The 24,340-nt window shown below is 40.0% G+C and overlaps 1 long non-coding RNA gene across 1 annotated transcript; it reads left to right on the top strand.

The window, feature by feature from the left end:
• Positions 1-19,384: 19,384 nt before the first annotated feature.
• On the top strand, positions 19,385-24,340 carry LOC146575039 (uncharacterized). Its single transcript, XR_014892521.1, has 3 exons — positions 19,385-19,610; positions 21,621-23,114; positions 23,208-24,340. It is a non-coding gene; the product is annotated as an uncharacterized LOC146575039 (long non-coding RNA).

The raw sequence follows: 24,340 nt of genomic DNA, 5'->3' as shown, positions 1-24,340 counted from the left end.
CGGCACAAGATGACTGCGGTTCCTTCTAATTGTCCCTTGGGGCCCACTGATGACGTACGATCATGGAGTCGGGTGGACTGCTGTCACTGTGCCCTGTGCTCTTGCATCCGTGATCCAGACTGGTTGTCCTGGCAACAGTTTATCCAGTTCTCTTGTTCTATGTCTCTTGTTAAAACTTTCGGTTTGTCTCAGCCGTTTCTCTCTCTCCGAACAACTAACCTGCTGAAAATCAGGCAGACAGGGCTGTAAGGTTTCAGGAAGCATTGGCAAGGTAGTACGAAGCCTGCGCCCCATGAGAAGTTGAGCCGGGCTGTAGCCATTTGCCTTGTTTTTGAACAAGCCCGAGCCCATCCCATAGCTTCGGGTACACTTTCCTCACTGTCTCAAGGTCAATATTGTCCATTCGGGCAATTAATTTCAGTCTCACAGAAGCTGTCCTGCTTAAGAGAGCTACACGCAGGTTTCTGACTACGTAGATCGTCTCTGCAGTGCTCCTGTCACTGTAGGAAATGTCCTCCTTTGTGGACCCGAGCACGGTCAGTGCTGCACCTCCTGGTCCATACAGTGGCTTTTCAGCTTTTTGCAGGTGCTCATTTGGCTGCTTAATGTCTTTGAATGTCTCTTCTGAGATAGCTGTGACATCTGCCCCCGAGTCTAATTTGAAGGTCATGCTTTTGCCTCTCACGCAGATGTTAGCGAGCCACGGGTCTTCTCCTGAATCCAGTTCACCCAGGAAGAGTCCATCTGCACAGTCTGCCACCTCATGCACAGCTGTAGACCTACAAACTCTCCCGTAGTGTCCACGTTTCCCGCAGTTGCGGCATTCTGCATTTTTAGCTGGGCACTGTGCTGCTGGGTGCATCTGTGTTTTTCCACATTTAAAACATGTTTTAGTCTCTTGTTTTGTTATTTGTGGTTTTCGTGGCTTGAACTGCTTTTGCTCTCTGCTTCTGAATTTATTTGGCTGTGACTTTCTGACATGCACGGCATCCATGGCTGTTTTGCTTGTGCTGCTTTCGCCTCTGAGGTCAGTTTGCGGTCTTTTTATTTCCTCAGATTGTCTCGCCATTGTGATAGCTTTGGTTAGCGTCAAATCTTTGTTGAGCTGCATTCTCTCCGACAGTGATGAATCTTTAAGACCCACAACGAGCCTATCCCTCAAAAGTTCATCGTGGAGTTCACCATATTCACAGTTTTCAGCGAGAGCATATAGAGCTGTTATGAAGGAGTCAACTGTTTCCGCTGGCTGTTGTACTCGCTTATTAAACTTCGCTCTTTCATAAATCACATTCTTTCTGGGGACAAAATGTCTGTCAAATGCGTTTCTGACCGCATCGTACTGCTGGCGCTGCCCGTCTGTTAGGTCTAGTCCCCTTAGCACGTCGTCAGCCTCGTCTCCCATGCAGTATACTAATGTGTTCACTTGGTTAGCATCAGTTGAACCATTCAGATTACTTGCCATTCTGAAACGCTCGAAACGTCTGATCCACTTCTCCCATTCTTGGGGTTTTGCGAAGTCGAACGGTTCCGGTGGCTTGATGGTGAAAGTAGCCGCTGGTGGAGCTGCCGTAACCGGGCCAGGAGTCGCCGGTAGAGCTGCTGCTTGCTCCGTCATTTTCGTCGCTAGCCGTTCGCCAAGCTGACGTTTACTTTGTCCACTGTCTCTGTTCACCGCCTAGAGCGAGTGCACTTCTGACACCATGTTGTGTTGGGCTCTTGTTTTGGAGGAAGGAAGGTTCAGGGTTTCAGTAGTCGTCATCATGGGCTCTCCGATTAGAATGAAAATTAAGCAGTCATCAATCATGTGCAGGTTTTGTTGTTTTATTGTATATTGTATAACGGGTAAAGGAAAGAAAGACACACATGGACTGCTCTCTCTAAAAAGGACATAAAGTACGATTTAAGTAACTCAAAATGATGCATGAACTCAGGAGACTCAAAGAGAAACTCACCTCAGCTGCCGCCCCATGTGGGAGTGAAGAAAGAGTGAGGGGTAGGTGAGTGCAGTCCTTATATACTGTGTGACATATAATGTGTGACAGGTGAGTGCAATTAAGGCCAAGCACCACACCCAATCAAAGGTGAGGAAAAGAAACAAGGTGCATCTGGTGAAGTGAATGTGCTAAAAGGTGAGCCTTTACAACAGCTCTTTTAATAAAACTCCTCGTTTAGGCGATAACGTGGAACACCACCATCTTTATTTCCCCTTACTCTCCATATCAAAACATAGCATCACTTCCTGTCTAGAAGGGTAAGTACTGCCGCCTAGTGGCGCATGATATTCACCAATATAGATTACACCACAGATGCTGTCTGTGCATGTAAGCTGTGTGTGTAAGCTGTGTGTGTGTGTCACAAAGTATGTGTGTTGCAAGTCAATTTCTAAGAATAATATAATGCAAGTCAACTTCTGCGGATATGTATTTCTGTATTGGTCTCTTAAGATAAGATAAGATAAGATAAGATAAGATAAGATAACTCTTTATTGTCATTGCACAGTCATACATAGTACAGTAGTACAATGAAATTGGAAAAACTGTCCTACGTCGGCACTACATATAACACAACACGACACGATATGACCAGTGTTGGGTAAGTTACTTTAAAATAGTAACTTAGTTACATTACTAGTTACTTCTCTCAAAAGTAACTCAGTTACTTCAAGTTACTCGTTACTTTCAAAGTAACTAGTTACTAGGGAAAGTAACTTTGGTTTTACTCAGAATTCTCTTGTTAATGTGTTTCTTCCATAACTTTGCCAATCTTCTAGCTTGCTTACTTGCCACAAGTGCACTGTGCCACCTACCAATAGAAAGGATATGATAACGTGCATATTTCCACGAGAGAAATCCCACGCCTGGACCGTCATTGACTGCTGCCATGATTCTAGCCTACGTCACAGAGTCATGTGTGCCTTTTACATCCAACACAAAAACTGCAGTCGTGGTGCTTTCGATTGTACTCAGAACTCAGAAATTCTGCCTTCTGAATAGGAAGATGTAGGTAACACCAGACTGCAGATGAGCTGCATACAGGGCTGGACTGGGAAAGAAAATTGGCCCGGGCATTTTGACTAGAAACTGGCCCACCATTATAGGAAAAATCATAAAGCCTTTGAATGAAAACAAACACTGTTGTGACAGTGATGTACACTGTTTTGATGGTATATATGCATCAATCTATCAATCGTTTGTTGTAAGATTCAGATAATTATTTTTTAAAAGCTAGACATTTTAAATGATAATAAGAAAGAAAAGTATTTCTTTGTGCCCCCCATTCCCTGTTAATGCCCTACATGCCCCCTTGGCCACACTTTGCTAGATCCGCACCTGCACAGTTACCAGCTGTCAGCTACCTAAAAAAGGATCCTGGGGTTATTTGTCTCTCAGAAACAGTTCATAACTTCAACTCATTCATGTCACCTAAAAGGTAAACCTGTTTCTCCATCACCTGCTCAGCTCTGATGATCCAGTAAGGACATCTCCTGGTTTCATCTTCATGTTTCCCTCTAACCAGATAACCAAACCATATCATGACCAGCAGCTTTTTTTACAGCTGTGGCTCCAGCAAACATCAGCTGATACTAGAAATTAATATTAAATAAATTCTAGCAACAGCTGATCAAGCTTAAACGTGCTGCTGTTGTTTAGCGCGACATCCGCTGGCTTCCTCTTTCGGCGCAAAGTGGGCGATAAACAAACAAGAGAGCCGATCAGCTGATCATTGATCAGTTTCATGATTGAAGTAGAAACGGGAGAGGGAGGGGGGAGAATGAGAGAAGAGGCAGCTGTGCAGCGTAAAGACACAGAGTAACTCCAGCTTTGTGCCTTTTTCATTGTAGCTGAATTACGGGACAAACTGTTCCTTTTCACCTCAATAAGAAACGCGTAATATTTTCTCTGAATACCAGACGGGACGGTTGGCAACTCTAATAACTTATGAACAAAATAAAGTTAAACATCATTAACTTCATAGCACCACCCAGCTGTATAGAAACTCCGTCATGCTAGCTAGCACGCAGTACGGAAAAAGTCAGAATAACGAAAATAAACTCCACCTAAACTTGGTTTATATCTGACCCAGAGAGACTGCAGGTCATAACTTCTTACCTGAAGTTCAGTTCACACTTGGACCGGCGGCCGCCTCGGGTCTCTTTTCCTTCTGCGTCCCTTTTCCTTCATCCACCTGCTGCCTCCACCACTTGCTAATGTTACTGAATCTGTGGAAGCTCCGCGATGCCACCACACGAAGTAACGAGTAACGACCCTATCTAAATCCCAGTAACGAGTAACGCGTTCCTGATTTTGGCATAATAACTAGTTACCGTGCTCGTTACCACAATAATAACGTAGTTACTGTAACGCGTTACTTAATAACGCGTTAGTCCCAACACTGGATATGACACATCACAACGTAACAAACAACACAACACAGTATTTTGCGGTAAATGCCAGTGTCACAGGGTCAGCTTCCTGTTTCTACAGAAAACTGTGTCTGGTGAAATATGTGTAACATAACTTTTGAAGCATAAGCAAATAAAACAATAAAAACTCCCTAACAGTATTCCATTACAGTTAGCGTTTAAATAGATGGTAATCAGAATACAGTTACTTTGTTGAAATAAATAGAATACACTACGGTAATTTCCGGTTTCATATGTTAGGCTATCCCCTCTCTTTACCTTCTCCAAATTTGGAGAAGGGATAGAGAGGCTCAATAAGAGGCCCAATAAGAGGCTCTAATGTAAGCGCCCTGTTAATGTTGGTGGCATCAGTTACACAATGGACCCAAAGCCATCAGTGCACAGGTAGGAATGCATTTCTTACTTGGAAATTCCAACACCACTTCATAAGAAGAATGGGATGAGTGAAACTTCAGGATCTTCGACATACTGCTGCTGTGTGATTTTTATTACTATTAATGAATGGTAAATGGTAAATGGCCTGTATTTATATAGCGCTTTACTAGTCCCTAAGGACCCCAAAGCGCTTTACATATCCAGTCATCCACCCATTCACACACACATCCACCCATTCACACACACATTCACACACTGGTGATGGCAAGCTACATTGAAGGCTACTCACCACCAAGCTAACATTGTTGGCTGGCGTTAGCTGAGGTCAGATCATAGACTGCATACTGTTAGGGCGTTTCTTAATATTCATGCACTCGAGTCCGTACTCACGTTTCTGCTAGTCTGGACTTCGTAAGTTCACATGGGAGTCTGGACTTCCCGAGAATGCAGCACGATCATTCTGCAATCCAGTCTTTAAGTGATCACGTGACGAATCCTGCTTCCGGGCCCAAACTACCCTGCGTGTAATAAGGCTTTTGTATTTTTAACATGTTTTAATGTGTTGTATCTTGTTCTATTTAATCTCAATATATTGTTCAGATTTGTGAACAATATTTGATAGTAATGGGTCCTTTGTGTATGATGAAAATGTTTCAGATCTTTAAGTTCAGCTCATGAAAAATGGGAGCAAAAACAAAAGTGTTGCGTTTATATTTTGTTCAGTGTATTTAGATGGAAGCTAGCGAGCTAACTCCCTGCTAACTTCTAACTCGGTTAAATGTCATAAATTCCATTTTCATGGATGCCTGGATGTTAAACTTAATTGTTACACCTGGTAGAGCTGCCACACTCATCATTTTATTACAGATGAAAGAATTTAGATAGTTTTTCAGCTGTCGGTGATGCCACAGTGATCGTTTGTGGAGCGGAGTTTGGGCCCAGACAAGGCTAATGATGTTAGACTTAAAGACCGGATAGGAATGGTAGTGTACTTGATTACATGACATCACAGCTCCGGAGGTTTCACAGCCATCCCCTCTTAGTTTAACTGCAATTAATATTTCCAATGGAAATTACACATGACGTGAAAAAAATATATATACATAATGTAATATGTTTCTTTAAGGAAAAAAGGATAATTTGAACTAATTTGAACTGATTTGAATTGAACAAATATTTTTGATCAGATTATCTCCATGTATTAACATGCTGTTTTTAGACTTGATGGATAGCATTAACAACCTGCTAGCTGCAAATAATAATGTGCACTTCCACATGATCATTAAAAGACAAAAAGAAAACATATTACTGATACAGAAATAGTTTTCTATATGAGATCACTGCAAAAGTGCAGCCTTCCCTAATGTTCACCCTACTGTTACTCATTTTATATTAAGATTTAAAAATCTAGTCAGTATTGGTATGGCAAGTAGCATTCAGTAATAGTAATAAATCCCACAGCAATAGTACATTCATGTAGTTGTAAAAAGCATGATAATATATTAGTAATCCAAAGTATTCAGAATACGTTACTGTCATTGAGTAACTTAACGGAATACATTATAAAATACATTTTGGGGCATGTATTCTGTAATCTGTAGTGGGATACATTTTAAAAGTAACCTTCCCAACATCTATCACTGAGCTGCTGTGTGGCAGCTAAGGTGTGAAAATATTACTTTTCAAAAGCTAAGAATTGTTTATAAAATTTTGACATCAACAAATGAAAGAAACATCTAAATGACTAAAAATATTGTCATTATTTTACTCTGAAAAGTTTATATAAATGCTGATGTCATAAAACACGCTAATAACCTGTTTGGTAATTGCAAATCCTGCAAATCATGGTCTATGACATATGGCTGCTCCTGATCTTTGCTGTCAGAAACAGTCTTTGTGTGAGATAAAATGTGGATTGCTGTCAACTGAGTTCTGTTTTCCTATCCCTGCCAATTCAAGTGTATAACCTTAGCCATGGTGGCTGCTAGAGGATAAACATGTTTTAGCCAGTCAAGAGAGATAAAAAACTAAGATAAAATTTAGCCTGACCGCGCTGACCTAGTAGGGGTGGCTGTTACTGTTCTCTTCCTCCTCCTGCCCCCTACCTGCTCTGTGCTGCTGCTTGCGCATGGCCGCTGATTAGACCTTGTGCAATCTACAGCTAAGCGAGGCCTGGTGCGCGCCGCTCCGCCAGGTGAGCTGAATTAGAGCAATCAAGGGCTGGCGTGCCTAGTAGACCTTAAAATGCATGCAGCAGCAGCCATTTGACATGGGTGCAACGTACTGAGAGGACAGCAAACAAAGCACAATCCACTTTCCACTGTGAGGAAGACTTTGAGCTAGACGGGCTATCGGAAAGCTCTTGGACTCATATTTGCTGCTTATATGTTTGGGAACTATGGAAGCTCAATTGTGGAAATGTATTTATGCTTTGGGAAATAGTTACTGCATTTAAGTTTAAAAAATTATATTGATATTAAAATGAATGTTTAAGTTTGAATAAATTGTTTATGTAGATAGTGTTACCCACATATTTATGTTAATTAATACTAAAAATAGTTACCCCAAATCCTTGGTTAAAGTCTCTATTAAAATATTTGCAAACTCTAAAATCTATACTTTAAAAATTTAATTGTTTATAAAAAGTGTAAAATGCAAGGTAGACACATTTTGTGTATTTAAGAACAGTTTATTTCATCTTTGTTGTTTGAAATTACTCAGCTCTGTGATTTAAAAAAAAAAAAACCCCAAAAAAACCCAATGAATGTAAAACTAACTTAAACTGGGTTAAATGATAGTTTAGACAAAAGTATTTAGCTTTAGCTATGTTAAATGGCTTTACTGAAGTGTATATATTTTTGTTATTTCATTTGTATTCTGTATAATGCATTTAAGTTATCTGAATGATTAATGAAATGTTCTTTATTTTTTGTGTTGAAAGGTTTTTCACCTATCCATCGACCTACCTATCAGCTATCTAACTAGCTGGTCAAAATAAATTGAGTGAAATTCAAAGTCTGGTCTTTTTCAAGTGTGGGCACCTCACAGACAGAACACTTGACATCAAGTGTATAACCTTAGCCATGGTGGCTGCTAGAGGACAAACATGTTTTAGCCAGTCAAGAGAGATAAAAAAAAACTAAGATAAAATTTAGCCTGTACATCATAATGCTTGCTGCAATCCAGCAAGGTTACAGCTTACTAGTGCTTAGAGTGGATTCAGATCCATAATTTTTAAATTGTGTTGATAGGCCAAGGAAAACCAGAGTCATGATACAAAAAATATATATGTGGTGTTTTTTCCTGAATACTATTGTCACTTTAACTGTCTAAGGACAGTGCTAGCAAGCACTCTCTGCTTACGATCAAAAAAAAGAAAGAAAAGAAAAAACATCCCTTTAGTATTAGTGGAAAAATGCACTATGTTGACCAATCAAAAAAAATGATATGGCAACATAACATTTGGTTGTTTTGGAGGAGGGGGAAGTTTGCCATACAGTATGTCAAAATGAGCATATTCATACATGTGAGGTTGTGCTGAAAAGAATGATAACAAACAAAGGTAAACAGTTTCTAAAGGTGAAATGTAGAGGTAAAATAAAAAGTAGTCAAAAACGGCCAATTATACCCTGAACCCCAGAGGGTTAAAGTTTTTTTTTAAAGTAACACAATAGTTACTTTTCCTAGTAATTAGTAACTCTGTTACAATTTTCTAAAAGTAACTAAATCAATTACTTTTTTGAAGACGTAACCAGCTAATTACTTTTTCAAAGTAACTTGCCCAACACTGCATCTTAAATTCATGTAATTGGTTTACCACGACTAATTTAATCTTCCTCAGTTACAAAATTAAGCAGATTAGCTTTGCAGCAGTATTATTACAACAGTTACTGAAATGCATTAAAATATTTTACATTTAATAACAAATTACAATAGGTGGAAATAAACATTGAAAAATAAAAAACATCAAGCACTCTACTTAAAAATCTTTTATTTACTTTAAGCTTCAAATTTGAACTTTGAACATTTTTCAACAAACCTAGTTGACTATATATTTGGTTAATTAAATATTTCAATAAAGGAATTCCTGTAACACATTTTGCATAGACAAACGGAAAACTGACATCACTGCTAGAGAAAGAGGATGATAACAATGTACCTACATTTGGTTACATAGCCAGACTTTCCTCTTCCAGTCCACAGAGCAGCAGGATGATTGTGAAGATCCTGCTGGGTGTCTTGTATCTCTCAGGTCAGTTATTTATTTTGTCTCCCTTTGCTAGTCCTTATTGCTGTGATATGTTGTAATACAGCCAGCTTACATATTGAGAGATGTTCATGATTCATATTTTCCTCACAGGGTGGCTCGTCCTCTCCAAATGCCGTCGGTACCACTTTGTTAATAAGTCTTTTACTTGGTATGAGGCTCAGAGCTACTGCAGAAAGAACTATGTAGGCCTGGCCTGCATTGAAAACAGTGAAGAAATGAACCAGTTTATCAATACAGTTTCATCTGCTGGTTACAACTCTGAGGTATTGGTGTTTACATTCATTTACAACGGCGTTCTGCATCTCAGAATGATGATGATTCCTGGAACTGGAAAAAACAAATTCAAAGTGAACCTTTCTTAGTTTCCTATTTTTGTCAAAGCATTTCAGTGAGTGGACAGTGGTATACCAACTGCTCAGTGGAACATCCATTCATCTGTTACAATGGTGAGAAAATAGCAAAGCGCTGTCTTTTCCAATAAAGACTGTTTTGATTCATTTTCATTTACCCAGAAAATTCAACATGACCTGTTCCTCTACCATTTCTAATTGCAGGAACTTCGCAGAGTCCTCAATATGTTCTTGTTAATGAAAGCATAGACTGGTTCCGAGCTCTGAGGTACTGCAGGGAGAACTTCACAGACATAGCCAGTTATTCGATATCTGACAGTCAGTTGCAAATACTGCTGCCAAATGGGGATCGAGCGTGGATAGGCGTCATTTCACATCCTGAAATTCGCCAGAGAGATTGTGGCAACTCCTCATTCAGATACTGGGATGACTCTGGAATCATTCCCAGCATTTTTCGCTCATTGTTTGGTGTTGCAGATTTGCAGAGGTCAGGAAAATGGAGGTTCATTGAGTATTTCACAAAAATCCCATTTGTCTGCTTTGACAACCTGCCAGCTCCTGGAAAGGAAAATGTTCAGAAAAAAGGTACGTACGTGTTAAGAAAATTTTGCTTTAGTTTTAGTGATAATTTAGTTATTTTTTGTCATAATTTAAGCATCAATATTATTTTGGTAGTCTAGATTTAACTGAGTAAATATCATAAGATTACAGTAGACTAAATCAAAAGTTGTTTTAGTTCTCTAACATATAAAGTGTTAAAGCTTGCTGTGTTTTTACTGTTGAGAGTTGCTTCACAGGGTTTACAAAGAATCAAATTTTTTTTTACATGAGATGCAAAATTTGTCCATATATCTGCTCTTCTCTTCCTCCAAACATTAGCATTTTATCATATCTTTTTGAGAAACTGTGAGCAGGGGAGTTAGTGGTACTGCTTACAGTGGGCAATCAAATGTACTCCTCGATGTCATGGTCCCAGGACTTCTACTTGGTATTTTGTGTTTCATTTGATGTTATTATGTTTTAGGTCCACCGTTTATTCTAAGGGTCCCTAGGTTGTTCTGTTAAGGTTATTCGATTTCCCCACGTATCTGTGAGTCCCCGTGCCACGTTTCTCCTCCTTGTGTTTTATTCCACGTTTTCCCCAGCCCGTTATGTCTGTGCTCTCCCCGTGTTCTCTCCTCCCCTCCTGTCGGCGCCTCTGTGTACTTCCTGTTTAACTTTGACAGTCTCCCGTCAGTATGAGTCATGTTGTGTTTGCTCCTGGCCTGTCTCGTTATGATTATCTGTGTCAGCTGTGTCCCCTGTGTGTTCCCATGTCCCTCGTTATCCTTCTGTGTATTTATGTCCACGTCTCCCTCCATTCCGTGTCGCATCCTCCCTCATGACTGTGAGCCCCGCCGTGTGTTTCCTCATGAGTCAGTTCCTTTAGAATCTCCCAGTTTAGTTTTATATTATTTTGTCTCGCCTTAGTCTTCTGTTAGCAATGAAGCTGTATTTAGAGTTCAGTCCTGTTTCCTGTGAGTTTGCGTTTGGGTCCAATTCCTGCCTGCACACGGCCTGATCGTGACACTCGAAACTTATTGCAGATTATTTCTGATTGGATCACTTCCAAACTTTACATGTCATTATAATTTTGTCCTTGCGCATTCGTTTTTTGTTTTGGTAATGTTTTCTTTTTGTCAGAAAAAATGTTATTGATTAAAAACTATTTTGAAAATTATTGGTCAACAAACATTTTGAGACCCAAAAATAAAACTGAAAACTCGTCATGATTTCTTTTGTCTTCTCTTTCTCAGTAATAAAAATGAGCTTGAATCTGGAGGACTTGTCTGTGGATCTGAATGACAGAGCTGTCAAAGCAAACCTCCTAACAAAGGCAAGTCTCTGCAAGTTCTATAAGTGACAAAAATATTGTTAGGACTTCGCTGTAATAATGCAATATGATTTTGTGCCTTATCTAAATGCTGAGAGCTGATAATTTTGATAAATCCTTCAGTCTTCAGGACCTTTGCTGTCAGAAGCAGCCTTTGTGTGAGGTAAAAGCCTTTTTTGTGTGTTTTTAGTCACCTGGAGGCTTTAAATTGTTTACTGTTTGTGTTTCAGCTGCAGGACAAACTGGAGGAAAAAGGAGTGAATGGAGTCAATCTGAAGTGGAGAAAGCTGCCTGATGGAGCAGTCTTCCATAAAGAGGAGAAAAATACTAAGAAGGAAGAAAAGAAGAAAACTGAGCTGTGAAATTTAAAACCAACTTTACTGCCACTTACAGCTTAACAAATTTATCAGAGCCCCATCCAGTGTAAGGTTGCTGATTCTCATTCCCACTGCTTCTCGACAGGGCCATTTACCAAGAGCTACGTCAGAAAACATTCTGTAAAGAAAAACATTTACTGATGTTACTGAACGACGAGGACCCAGTGTTGAGAAAACTGACGGTCGATATCATTAAAAATCACCTGATCGACACTATGCAGAATCCAGCCGTGTGTAGCTGAAGAGGCTGAAAATTACAGGTTATCTGTGGAAACCTCTATCAAGAAGGTGGTGACGCGTGTCATTAAAAATGCCAGTTCACCTTGCTGTACTGAAAAAGTTGATGCCATCACCCAACGGCTGTTCATAAAACTCTGGCCTAGACTTAAAAAAATCAAAATCGACAATGTGATATTCCTCAGTGATATGGTTTACAGCTCTTTAATAGAGAAATGGAAAGAGCCAGATGTCATACTGACATTCATGGAATTAGGCCACAAACATACAGATGATGTAATTGTAAAGGTTTTCAAGGAGGATGCCATCACTGTATTGGAAAGAGAACATTTCATCACAAGCTTCTTTCTCTCTGCGGGTCATGCTGTATGGATCGCAGGCAGAAAATACTTGGTTAGTGTTTTGTAAGTCCCTAAAAGTAGATTCTGTTCATCTGGACGTAGCATTTTCAGTTTCAATTTATTTAACATCTAATCGATTCAGGGTTTTAGAGTGCTTTGTAATGATGTGCGTCCTGTGACGTGACAATATTTAGTCGCTTTGAAGCATGCCTATAGCATAGCCCATCAGTGGTGTCAGTTTATGTGTGGGTATATAAAATATTTTTATATTGTTAAAAAAGTACATCAATGTAAAAAATTTAAAATGATAAATGTGTAAACTAAAGTCAAAAGCTGTGCGGTTTATGATGTCAGTGTGGCCCCCCGCTCCTTTTAATATTATCAGTTATAGCCAAAACAACGAATAGGAGCAGTACTATATGGTACTATTTGAGGTGCTAGTACTAGGGCTGGGCGATATGACCCAAAATTCATATCTCGATATTTTTTAGCTGGATGGCGATATAAGATGTATATCTCGATATTTTTTTGAAGCCATAAGGTAAGAACAAAAAGAGAGTTCTTAGTCAAAGCTGTGTCCCAGATGTCACATGTGCACTTGTATTAACATACAGCATAGATGTACATGAAAAAAACTACTCAAAAATAAATTATGAGCATTTATTAAATAATAATGCTCCATAAATAAAACGATGTTGTTTTTGTGCATAACAAAGAGCTCACAATTGTGCAGTCAAAATGTAAACTAAAAGACGCTGAGCATAATAACAAAGACAGATTTCACAGCTGCTCTCTTTCCAAGTTCGTGACTGACAGCCTGGAGTTTGAAATCCGCTTCATAACCGTGTCTCTTAACAGGTGCCATTTATGGTCCTTATACACACACAATACGGTAATATTACGTTGAAGCACAGTACGTATCACTCCGCGAGGCTCCTCGGTAGCAGTGTTGCCAACGTAGCGACTTTGTCGCTATATTTAGCGAGTTTTCAGACTCCCTAGCGACAAATCTGGCGACTTTTTCTGGTATTATTGGAGACTTGTTTATGACGACTTTTTGACGTGAAAACGCGTATCGCTCTAGATCTCACCCTGGGTCAACACACCTGAATCACATGATTAGTTCGTTACCAGGCCTCTGGAGAACTTCAAGACGTGTTGAGAAGGTAATTTATCCATTTAAATCAGCTGTGGTGCATCAAGGACACATCTAAAACCTGCAGGAAACCAGCCCTCTTGGACTGGGATTGGGGACCCCTGCTGTAGCTCAAACAGCATATGAAGCATTTAAATTCAGACCAACCTTATAAGCGTATAACACCGATGGGGAACAATGTGTTCTGCAGAATACTCTTGATACTTTAAGAGCAATTTGCCAATAATACAGATTCATGTGTAGTAAGGTGGTTTCATTGCTACTTTTATTAAAGGAGTGCTTCTAAAAATTGAGGTGGTCATCTCCGCTTGCATTTCTGTAAAAGCCACAGCATGCCACCTTAGGTAAGAATATGTATTCTTAACATTTTGCTGTCACAGTTTAGCTGTTTTCATTTCCACTGACACATCAGCTCCTAAGACCACAATACTACTACCAAAGTACTACAAGGATCCGGAAACAAGGACAGAGGGGGGGATATAAAATATACCAAATGTTTCTTGAATTGTTAGCACAAGTGTATATGTGTATGTATCTAGTCGAGTTTATATGCAGTAGTGCTCACTTGTTTTCTTTCATTTTATTACTTAACTGTATTTCATGTAAGTCATTGATATTAAATATTGATTTTACAGAGGGGTGGTAAGAGTTTGGTTTGAGATTTTCCTGTTAATATTTGGATATTTTTCTTGCATTAACAATTTTTTGATTAGAAAAGCAGAATAAAAACGTGCAAATTAGCTTCATTTATAGTTTGTTATACTCCTTCCCTCTAATACAAATATTTCATTTCTAACTCTGAGTGTAAGTGCATAATTTAATAATAAGTGTTTCTGCTCACAAATGTCCACGAGCAGACATGCACGCAAAAACTGCGTGACTCCTCGCTGGCTGTAACTCACCGCGCGTGTTCACCTGGAACGTCCTCTAAGAAGACGTGTGACCATTCTGATAGCCGTCTGTGTCTGCAGGTGAATGAGTGAAGCTACATAAACAGTTAAATTAGCATAGCTTACCAGCCGTAAACCCGACAACAACACAGTGGGTGAGGGTCGGAGGGGGGGCCGCTTGGCATTCTAACTTTAAAGGAAGGATTTTAAAGAGCTAATAAATGCTGTTGTTACACGTGCCTCCAAAGAGGCAAAGGTGTCGCCGTCTGACATGATTCAGCAGCGCCTCTTCACAGCTCTGTGGGCACAAGTTGAGCAAAAGCCTCTCAAAATCACACAAAGGGGGATTAAAAAACTTGAAAAGGTGATTTTTAAAGACATCACCAAGCGGCTGGACATTAGCCCTGATCTCATGATCATTGCGCTAGCCCTAGGTCAGCCGTACCTAGAGGTGATCATCTCCATATTTGAAGATCACCTCTTCCGTAAAAACCTACTGGCAAGGTTCTTCTCGTGGTGCGTTAGAGCCGAGGATGACGAGGACGAACAAACTAAAGCCATTTCTCAAACACTTTTAGAAGAATTTAAAAGTAATATATTTCCAATAGTGGAGAAAAAATCATCATCTGGCATTACTGTCAGCGATTATGATGATGATGAAGAAGAATGTGTGAGCGCACTCATTGATGCTGTGCTCACACGGGCTGCGAAGAATTCGCACTACAAACCTTCTAAAAAACTCCACAGCTACCTGTTAAAACACGTGTTGTCTGACAACAGGATCAAAGATCTGCATATACATAAAAAAAAACTGAAAGATCTGGACAGGGCCATTTACCAAGAGCTACGTCAGAAAACATTCTGTAAAGAAAAACATTTACTGATGTTACTGAACGACGAGGACCCAGTGTTGAGAAAACTGACGGTCGATATCATTAAAAATCACCTGATCGACACTATGCAGAATCCAGCCCTGTGTGAAGCTGAAGAGGCTGAAAATTACAGGTTATCTGTGGAAACCTCTATCAAGAAGGTGGTGACGCGTGTCATTAACAATGCCAGTTCACCTTCCTCTACTGAAAAAGTTGATGCCATCACCCAACGGCTGTTCATAAAACTCTGGCCTAGACTTAAAAAGATCAAAGTTGATAATGTGATGTTCATCAGTGATATGGTTTACAGCTCTTTAATACAGAAATGGAAAGAGCCAGATGTCATACTGACATTCATGGAATTAGACCATGAATATGCAGATGATATAATTATAAAGGTTTTCAAGGAGCATGCCATCACTGTATTGGAAAGTGAACATTTCATCACAAGCTTCTTTCTCTGTGCGGGTCATGCTGTATGGATCGCAGGCAGAAAATACTTGGTTACTGTTATGTAAGTCCCTAAAAGTAGATTCTGTTCATCTGGACGTAGCATTTTCAGTTTCAATTTATTTAACATCTAATCGAGTCATTTTAAAAACCCTTGACCGGTCGAGGCAGATGGCCGTTCCTCACTGAGCCTGGTTCTGCCGGAGTTTTCTCCCTGTTAAAAGGAAGTTTTTACTCCCCACCGTCGCCTAGTGCTTGCTCAGAGGGAATTGTCAAATTATTGGGGTTTTGTTTTGTGCCATCTAATACACAACTTATCGTATTGGGCACTCTAAATGTATTTTTAATCAATAAAAAGATCCAAAAAAGATTATATTGTGAATTCTGCGTGTTTTCATTGTCACACAAATGTATACATTTTCAGCTTAGACTGAACACGTGTGCTTGTCATTCTTTTCAAGATCAAATATTTTAGTAGCAACTATTGTATTAAAACATTGCACAGGCGTTTTACTCTGATTACACAAACCTTATGTAGGAGTAGGTCACAGATAAGAGGTATTAATTTGTAAATTTGACCTCTGACCTCTATTTGTACTCTAATTTTCAGACCATAAGGCGCACTCAAAATCCTTTAATTTTCTCAAAAACTGACAGTGCGCCTTATAATCCGGTGCGCCTTATGTATGAATTCTGGTTGTGCTTATTGACCTGGAACCGATTTTATGTGCTACACGGTGCTCAAAAATCTGTCAAAAATTGTTTTAATACGACTTTGGATCTCGTGATCATTGCGCTAGCCGTAGGTCAGCCGTACCTAGAGATGATCATTTCCATATTTGAAGATCACCTCTTCCCTAAAAAAAAGAAATCTACTGCCAAGGTTCTTCTCGTGGTGCGTTAGAGCCGAGGATGATGAAGACGCAGAGGCTAAAGCGGTTTCTGAAACACGTTTAGACGAATTTAAAAGTAATATATTTCCAATACTGGAGAAAAAAATCATCATCTGGCATTAGTGTCAGCACACTCATTGATGCTGTGCTCACACGGGCTGCAAAGAAATCGCACTACAAACCTTCTAAAAAAACTCCACAGGTATCTTTTAAAACACGTGTTGTCTGACGACACAATCAAAGATCTGCACATCCATGAAAAAAAACCCTGAAAGATCTCGAAAGGGCCATTTACAAAGAGCTACGTCAGAAAACATTCTGTAAAGAAAAACATTTACTGATGTTACTGAACGACAAGGACCGAGTGTTGAGAAAACTGACGGTCGATATCATTAAAAATCACCTGATCGACACTATGCAGAATCCAGCCCTGTGTGATGCTGAAGAGGCTGAAAAAACAGGGTTTTTGTGGAAAGCAGTATCAAGAAGGTGGTGACTGAAAATGCCAGTTCACTTTCCTGTTTTGAAAAAGTTGATGCCATGATTTTTATAGATTTTCAAAATGTTTTTTAAAAAACTTCATTATTTGAAAAACAGTTGTTTGTTTTTTTTGAAGGGTCAGTGTGAGGCATGAAAATGTGGTTTGTTGCCTCAGGGACACGCTATTCCGTAGAGGATTATTAAACTAATTTTCAAAATGCTTTTTAAAAATTATTAGTTCAAGGATTAACATTTGGATTAGCAGCTGGATTAACAACTTCATTTTAAAAATCCTGCTTTCAAAATAACCAGTCATCACATTACTCTAGCAGTACAATGCATTTTGCTAACAATACTATATACGTTACTTTCTTCAACCAAACTTTAAGAATGCCAAGAGTATATATATATATATATATATATATATATATATATATATATATATATATATATATACACATACACATATATATATACACACACACACACACACACATATAATTTCTGCTTGTTTAAAGAGCTAATAAATGCTGTTATTGCACGTGCCTCAAAAGAGGCAAAGGTGTTGCCATCTGACATGATTCAGCAGCGCCTCTTCACAGCTCTGTGGGCACAGGTTGAACAGAAAATTCTAAAAGTTACACAAACAGGGTTAATAAAACTTGAAAAGGTGATTTTTAAAGACATCACAAAGCGGCTGGACATTAACTCTGATCTCGTGATCATTGCGCTAGCCGTAGGTCAGCCATACCTAGAAGTGATCATTTCCATATTTGAAAATCACCTCTTCCGTAAAAAAAGCCTACTGGCAAGGTTCTTCTCGTGGTGCGTTAGAGCCGAGGATGACGAGGACGAACAAACTAAAGCCATTTCTCAAACACGTTTAGAAGAATTTAAAAGTAATATATTTCCAATAGTGGAGAAAAAAATCATCATCTGGTATTACTGTCAGCGATTATGATGATGATGATGAAGAAGAATGTGTGAGCGCACTCATTGATGCTGTGCTCACACGGGCTGCGAAGAATTCGCACTACAAACCTTCTAAAAAACTCCACAGGTATCTGTTAAAACACGTGTTGTCTGACAACAGGATCAAAGATCTGCATATACATGAAAAAAACTGAAAGATCTGGACAGGGCCATTTACCAAGAGCTACGTCAGAAAACATTCTGTAAAGAAAAACATTTACTGATGTTACTGAACGACGAGGACCCAGTGTTGAGAAAACTGACGGTCGATATCATTAAAAATCACCTGATCGAGAATATGCAGAATCCAGCCCTGTGTGATGCTGAAGAGGCTGAAAATTACAGGTTATCTGTGGAAGCCTGTATCAAGAAGGTGGTGACCGAAAATGCCAGTTCACTTTCCTGTTTTGAAAAAGTTGATGCCATGATTTTTATAGATTTTCAAAATGTCTTTTAAAAAACTTCATTATTTGAAAAACAGTTGTTTTTTTTTTTTGAAGGGTCAGTGTGAGGCATGAAAATGTGGTTTGTTGCCTCAGGGACACGCTATTTCGTAGAGGATTATTAAACTGATTTTCAAAATGCTTTTTAAAAATTATTAGCTCAAGGATTGCCATTTGGATTAGCAGCTGGATTAACAACTTCATTTTAAAAATCCTGCTTTCAAAATAACCAGTCATCACATTACTCTAGGAGTACAATGTATTTTGCTAACAATACTATATACGTTACTTTCTTCAACCAAACTTTAAGAATGCCAAGAGTATATATATATATATATGTATATATATATATATATATATATATACACACACACATATAATTTCTGCTTGTTTAAAGAGCTAATAAATGCTGTTATTGCACGTGCCTCAAAAGAGGCAAAGGTGTTGCCATCTGACATGATTCAGCAGCGCCTCTTCACAGCTCTGTGGGCACAGGTTGAACAGAAAATTCTAAAAGTTACACAAACAGGGTTAATAAAACTTGAAAAGGTGATTTTTAAAGACATCACAAAGCGGCTGGACATTAGCCCTGATCTCGTGATCATTGCGCTAGCCGTAGGTCAGCCGTACCTAGAGGTGATCATTTCCATATTTGAAGATCACCTCTTCCGTAAAAAAAGCCTACTGGCAAGGTTCTTTTCATGGTGCGTTAGAGCCGAGGATGATGAAGACGCAGAAGCTAAAGCAATTTCTGAAACACGTTTAGAAGAATTTAAAAGTAATATATTTCCAATACTGGAGAAAAAATCATCATCTGGCATTAGTGTCAGCACACTCATTCAGTGTGAAAAATCAAACTTGCTTACAGTCATTTCTTTCACAATTCAACAATAAAAGCTGAGTTGCCCCATAAACTCAAATACATTAAGGGTTTCAACTAATCCTTTAACGTTTTGGAGCAAAGGTTGGTCTCAGATTAACTTTATTGCTGGCAAAATGAATGAATTCAAGTTTTACATGAGTTGAAGCTGTTGGCGCCTTTCTGTGCCTGAGCACGCATGCGCATGTCATATTTTTGGATACTACGGGGTCTACAATGCACTTTTGCAAGGACTGAAAGCCACCTGGCCGTCTGCCTTAATGCGAACACGAGGCTTTTTACGCCAGGAGCTGGATCCAGCTAAGGTGTTCATCTCAACTTTCTGAAGGCAAGTACTGTTTCTTTTAATGTGTATTTATATGTGTTTACTACCTCATTTAAGATCCCCCCTAGACTGTTTTACTCAATCGTGCTGCTTGAATGCCCTCGTGAGCAACTTTAATGTTTTCCATCATGAAATAGTGCTTTAAAGTTTTCGTATAAAAATCGCCATGTCACAAAATAATGTAAATCCGACAAGCATCCCTTCCAAACAGGCGCGCTCATGTCTGACAAGCCTCCGCGACACCCCCTACGTGTATTTCATGTAGGGGGTGTTCGCCATACCACCGAACGAAAGAAACCCGACAAAATAAGCTAGCTCGCTCATGGCTGACGACCAACAGCGGCAACCCCCCCCCCCCCTTTTATTTTTTATTCTTAAATAAATAAATAATTTCGGGGGCCCCCGCTGCCATGTTGTTTAATTTGTTCAAATCATATTTAGCCAAAAAAATGTGGTTTAGTTTCTGTGTGAACGGGGTGGTGGAGTCCTCCACCGAGAACACTCACGTTAACTTTATCGAGTGGGGAAAAAAAAGTTAGCTTGTTTATATTATGCTAACATAGCTGTGTCGCTAGCGGTCACGTAGCACATCATTATATACCAGCTAGCCCAACTTCAGTAACCCTACAAACGTCACTGCTGTTTAGTTTCCTGTCTTCATTTATGCTGGAAGTGATAACAGCTGTAGGGTTTAATTTGTTTCCAAAACCCCGCAGTCAGGACATGCTATATTGTATTTAGATAGAAGTTAGCAGGGAGTTAGCTTGCTAGCTTCTAACCCCGTTAAATGTCATAAATTCCGTTTTCATGGGTGCCTGGATGTTAAACTCAATTGTTACACCTGGTAGAACAGAACGCTGATCATTTTATTAAAGATGAAAGACTTTAGACAGTTTTTCAACTCTCAATAATGCCATAGTGATCGTTTGATATGTGAACCTGCAGCGGAGTTTAGGTCCAGACACGGCTAGTGACGTCAGACTGAACAACCGGATTGGTGTTAGAATTTACCATGTCAGCCAATCAAAAAAATGATATGGCAACATGCGGCACTTGGTTGTTTAGGGAGAAGGTGCAGTTTTAGGAGTGACACCCGCGACGGAAAGCGGCGAGCAAAAGAAAGAGAGCGCAAGTTTTCATATGTGAGACATTAGTGATGTTTAGCGTTTTTGGAGGCTAGAGTTGGTGTGTAGTGTAGTTATTGTTTTGTATTGTGTCAGTTATACTGCTGAATGTCACATTTGCTCCAAAAAAGCCATCAAAAGCAGATTCTAGTGTAAATGCTGTTCCCACAGGGAAAACAGGACTGATACACCTCCTGTTGTCAGACCTGCAGGGTTTAGGCCTGTGCTGTTCTCTTCTGTCTTATACTGAACACAAACTTTTTTTTCCTTTTTTTTTTTTTTTTTAGGGTTACTGAGGTTGGACTAGCTGGTACATAATGATGTACTACGAGATCACTAGCGATACAGCTATGTTAGCATAACATAAACACAGTGAAGCTGGAGGATGAAAGCTAACCTTTTTCCATTCGATAAAATTTATGTGAGGGTTCCCAAAGGTTAGGGACGAATTCAATCGCATGGCAGGATGCTGTTGCAGATTAAACAGCGCCTCTTCACAGCTCTGTGGGCACAAAATAGAAGTACTACAAGGACATAGGGAAAAGGGACAAAGAGGGGAGGGATATAAAATATTCCAAATGTTTCTTGAATTGTTAGCACAGTGTATATGTGTATGTATCTATCCATCGATTCACTTACGCCAGGGGTGGGCAAATCCAGGCCCCGAGGGCCGGTGTCCTGCAGGTTTTAGATCTCGCCTTGGGTCAACACACCTGAATCGCATGATTAGTTCGTTACCAGGCCTCTGGAGAACTTCAGGACATTTTCAGGAGCTAATTTAGCCATTTATATCAGCTGTGTTGGTTCAAGGACACATCTAAAACCTGCAGGGACACCGGCCCTCGAGGCCTGGAGTTGCCCACCCCTAACTTCCGCTTTTCCTTTTCAGGGTCGCAGGGGGTGCTGGAGCCTATGGCAGCTATCTCAGGGCGAGAGGCAGGGTACGCCCTGGACAGGTCGCTAGTCTGTCACAGGGCTAAACATTCGTACTCACATTCACTCATACCTATGGGCAATTTAGATTTTTCCAAAAACAATGGGCAATTAAGATTTTTCACGTGCCTCCAAAGACGCAAAGGTGTCGCCGTCTGACATGATTCAGCAGCGCCTCTTCACAGCTCTGTGGTCACAAGTTGAGCAAAAGCCTCTCAAAATCACACACAGGGGGATTAAAAAACTTGAAAAGGTGATTTTTAAAGACATCAAAGCGGCTGGACATTAGCCCTGATCTCGTGATCATTGCGCTAGCCGTAGGTCAGCCGTACCTAGAGGTGATCATTTCCATATTTGAAGATCACCACTTCGGTAAAAACCTGCTGGCAAGGTTCTTCTCGTGGTGCGTTAGAGCCGAGGATGACGAGGACGAACAAACTAAAGCCATGTCTGAAACACGTTTAGAAGAATTTAAAAGTAATATATTTCCAATAGTGGAGGAAAAAATCATCATCTGGCATTAGTGTCAGCGATTATGATGATGATGAAGAGGAACATGTGAGCGCACTCATTGATGCTGTGCTCACACGTGTTGAAAATAATTCGCACTACAGACCTTCTAAAAAACTCCACAGGTACCTGTTAAAACACGTGTTGTAATTATAATAAAGGTCAATCAAATGGACCAATATGGCAAGGCCATGATGATCCACTTGGTAAAATAAATCCGCTTGGCATCTTTCTTGGCCTTAAGACAACAATTCTTATGGCTAAAGATCCAAACGGGACACACAAAAAAACACATGTTGTCTGACAACAGTATCAAAGATCTGCATATACATGTATATAAACTGAAAGATCTCGACCGGGCCATTTACCAAGAGCTACGTCAGAAAACATTCTGTTAAGAAAAAACATTTACTGATGTTACTGAACGACGAGGACCCAGTGTTGAGAAAACTGACGGTCGATATCATTAAAAATCACCTGATCGACACTATGCAGAATCCAGCCCTGTGTGATGCTGAAGAGGCTGAAAATTACAGGTTATCTGTGGAAGCCTGTATCAAGAAGGTGGTGACCGAAAATGCCAGTTCACTTTCCTGTTTTGAAAAAGTTGATGCCATCACCCAACGGCTGTTCATAAAACTCTGGCCTAGACTTAAAAAGATCAAAGTTGATAATGTGATATTCATCAGTGATTGTCAGGGTCCCTGAGCAGTTATGAATTTTATTATTATTATTATTGTAGTATGTATATTTGGTGTTGCTGTCCTTCTCCCTGTTTGCGTGTGTGTATATGTGTTTCAGTGGGCGCCTTCAGGCCTGGTGGGTGTGGCCCTGCTGATGGTCTGGCCACACCCGAAGCCACACACCTGCTGCTGGTCAGGCCTCGTCGGGGGTGCTACTTAGGAGAGTCTTGGAGCTCCCACCGACGCGGGATCATTGCGTGAGTCTCCACGTTAGTCATCCATTTGAACTGAGTTAGTGTATGTATGCCCGCGGTTATGTGTCCTGACGGCTGCGTCTATTGTGTCCCCAGGAGAAGTGTGGAGCGCCAGACAGCAGCCAGCACGAGGAGTGCTGAGACACGGACTGGTCACGGAGAGACACGACACGGGAGTCAGGGGAAACCACGGGGATTTATTGTTGTTATTTCCACACACTGTAAATAAACGTACTGCTTGTACATAGAGCACCGCGCCTGGGTCCTCCTTCCCCACACCCCCCACGGTTTGCCATGCCAAACCGTGACAGTGATATGGTTTACAGCTCTTTAATACAGAAATGGAACAGAAATTATTCACTGTCTACTTTAGCAGAAGGTTTTTAGCTGAAGATAGTTTAACCAGCTGTTTTGCCAACACCTTCATTTTTATCATTTAGCATCATTTTAGAATATAATACATTACTGTAGATCAGGGGTCCCCAATCCCAGTCCGCGAGGGCCGGTGTCCCTGCAGGTTTCAGATCTCACCCTGGGTCAACACACCTGAATCACATGATTAGTTTGTTACCAGGCCTCTGGAGAACTTCAAGACGTGTTGAGAAGGTAATTTATCCATTTAAATCAGCTGTGGTGGATCAAGGACACATCTAAAACCTGCAGGAAACCAGCCCTCTTGGACTGGGATTGGGGACCCCTGCTGTAGCTCAAACAGCATATGAAGCATTTAAATTCAGACCAACCTTATAAGCGTATAACACCGATGGGGAACAATGTGTTCTGCAGAATACTCTTGATACTTTAAGAGCAATTTGCCAATAATACAGATTCATGTGTAGTAAGGTGGTTTCATTGCTACTTTTATTAAAGGAGTGCTTCTAAAAATTGAGGTGGTCATCTCCGCTTGCATTTCTGTAAAAGCCACAGCATGCCACCTTGGGTAAGAATATGTATTCTTAACATTTTGCTGTCACAGTTTAGCTGTTTTCATTTCCACTGACACATCAGCTCCTAAGACCACAATACTACTACCAAAGTACTACAAGGATCCGGAGAAAAGGACAGAGGGGGGATATAAAATATACCAAATGTTTCTTGAATTGTTAGCACAAGTGTATATGTGTATGTATCTAGTCGGGTTTCTATGCAGTAGTGCTCACTTGTTTTCTTTCATTTTATTAACTGTATTTCATGTAAGTCATTGATATTAAATATTGACTTTACAGAGG

The sequence above is a fragment of the Mchenga conophoros genome, linkage group LG5, assembly GCF_057382185.1.
Source record: "Mchenga conophoros isolate Kocher_MC1m ecotype Shallow Benthic linkage group LG5, M_conophoros_male_GT1.1, whole genome shotgun sequence".
NCBI classification, from domain to species: domain Eukaryota; kingdom Metazoa; phylum Chordata; class Actinopteri; order Cichliformes; family Cichlidae; genus Mchenga; species Mchenga conophoros.
The sequence above is the reverse complement of the archived record's forward strand: the minus strand, read 5'-3'. Positions and strand labels throughout refer to the sequence as shown.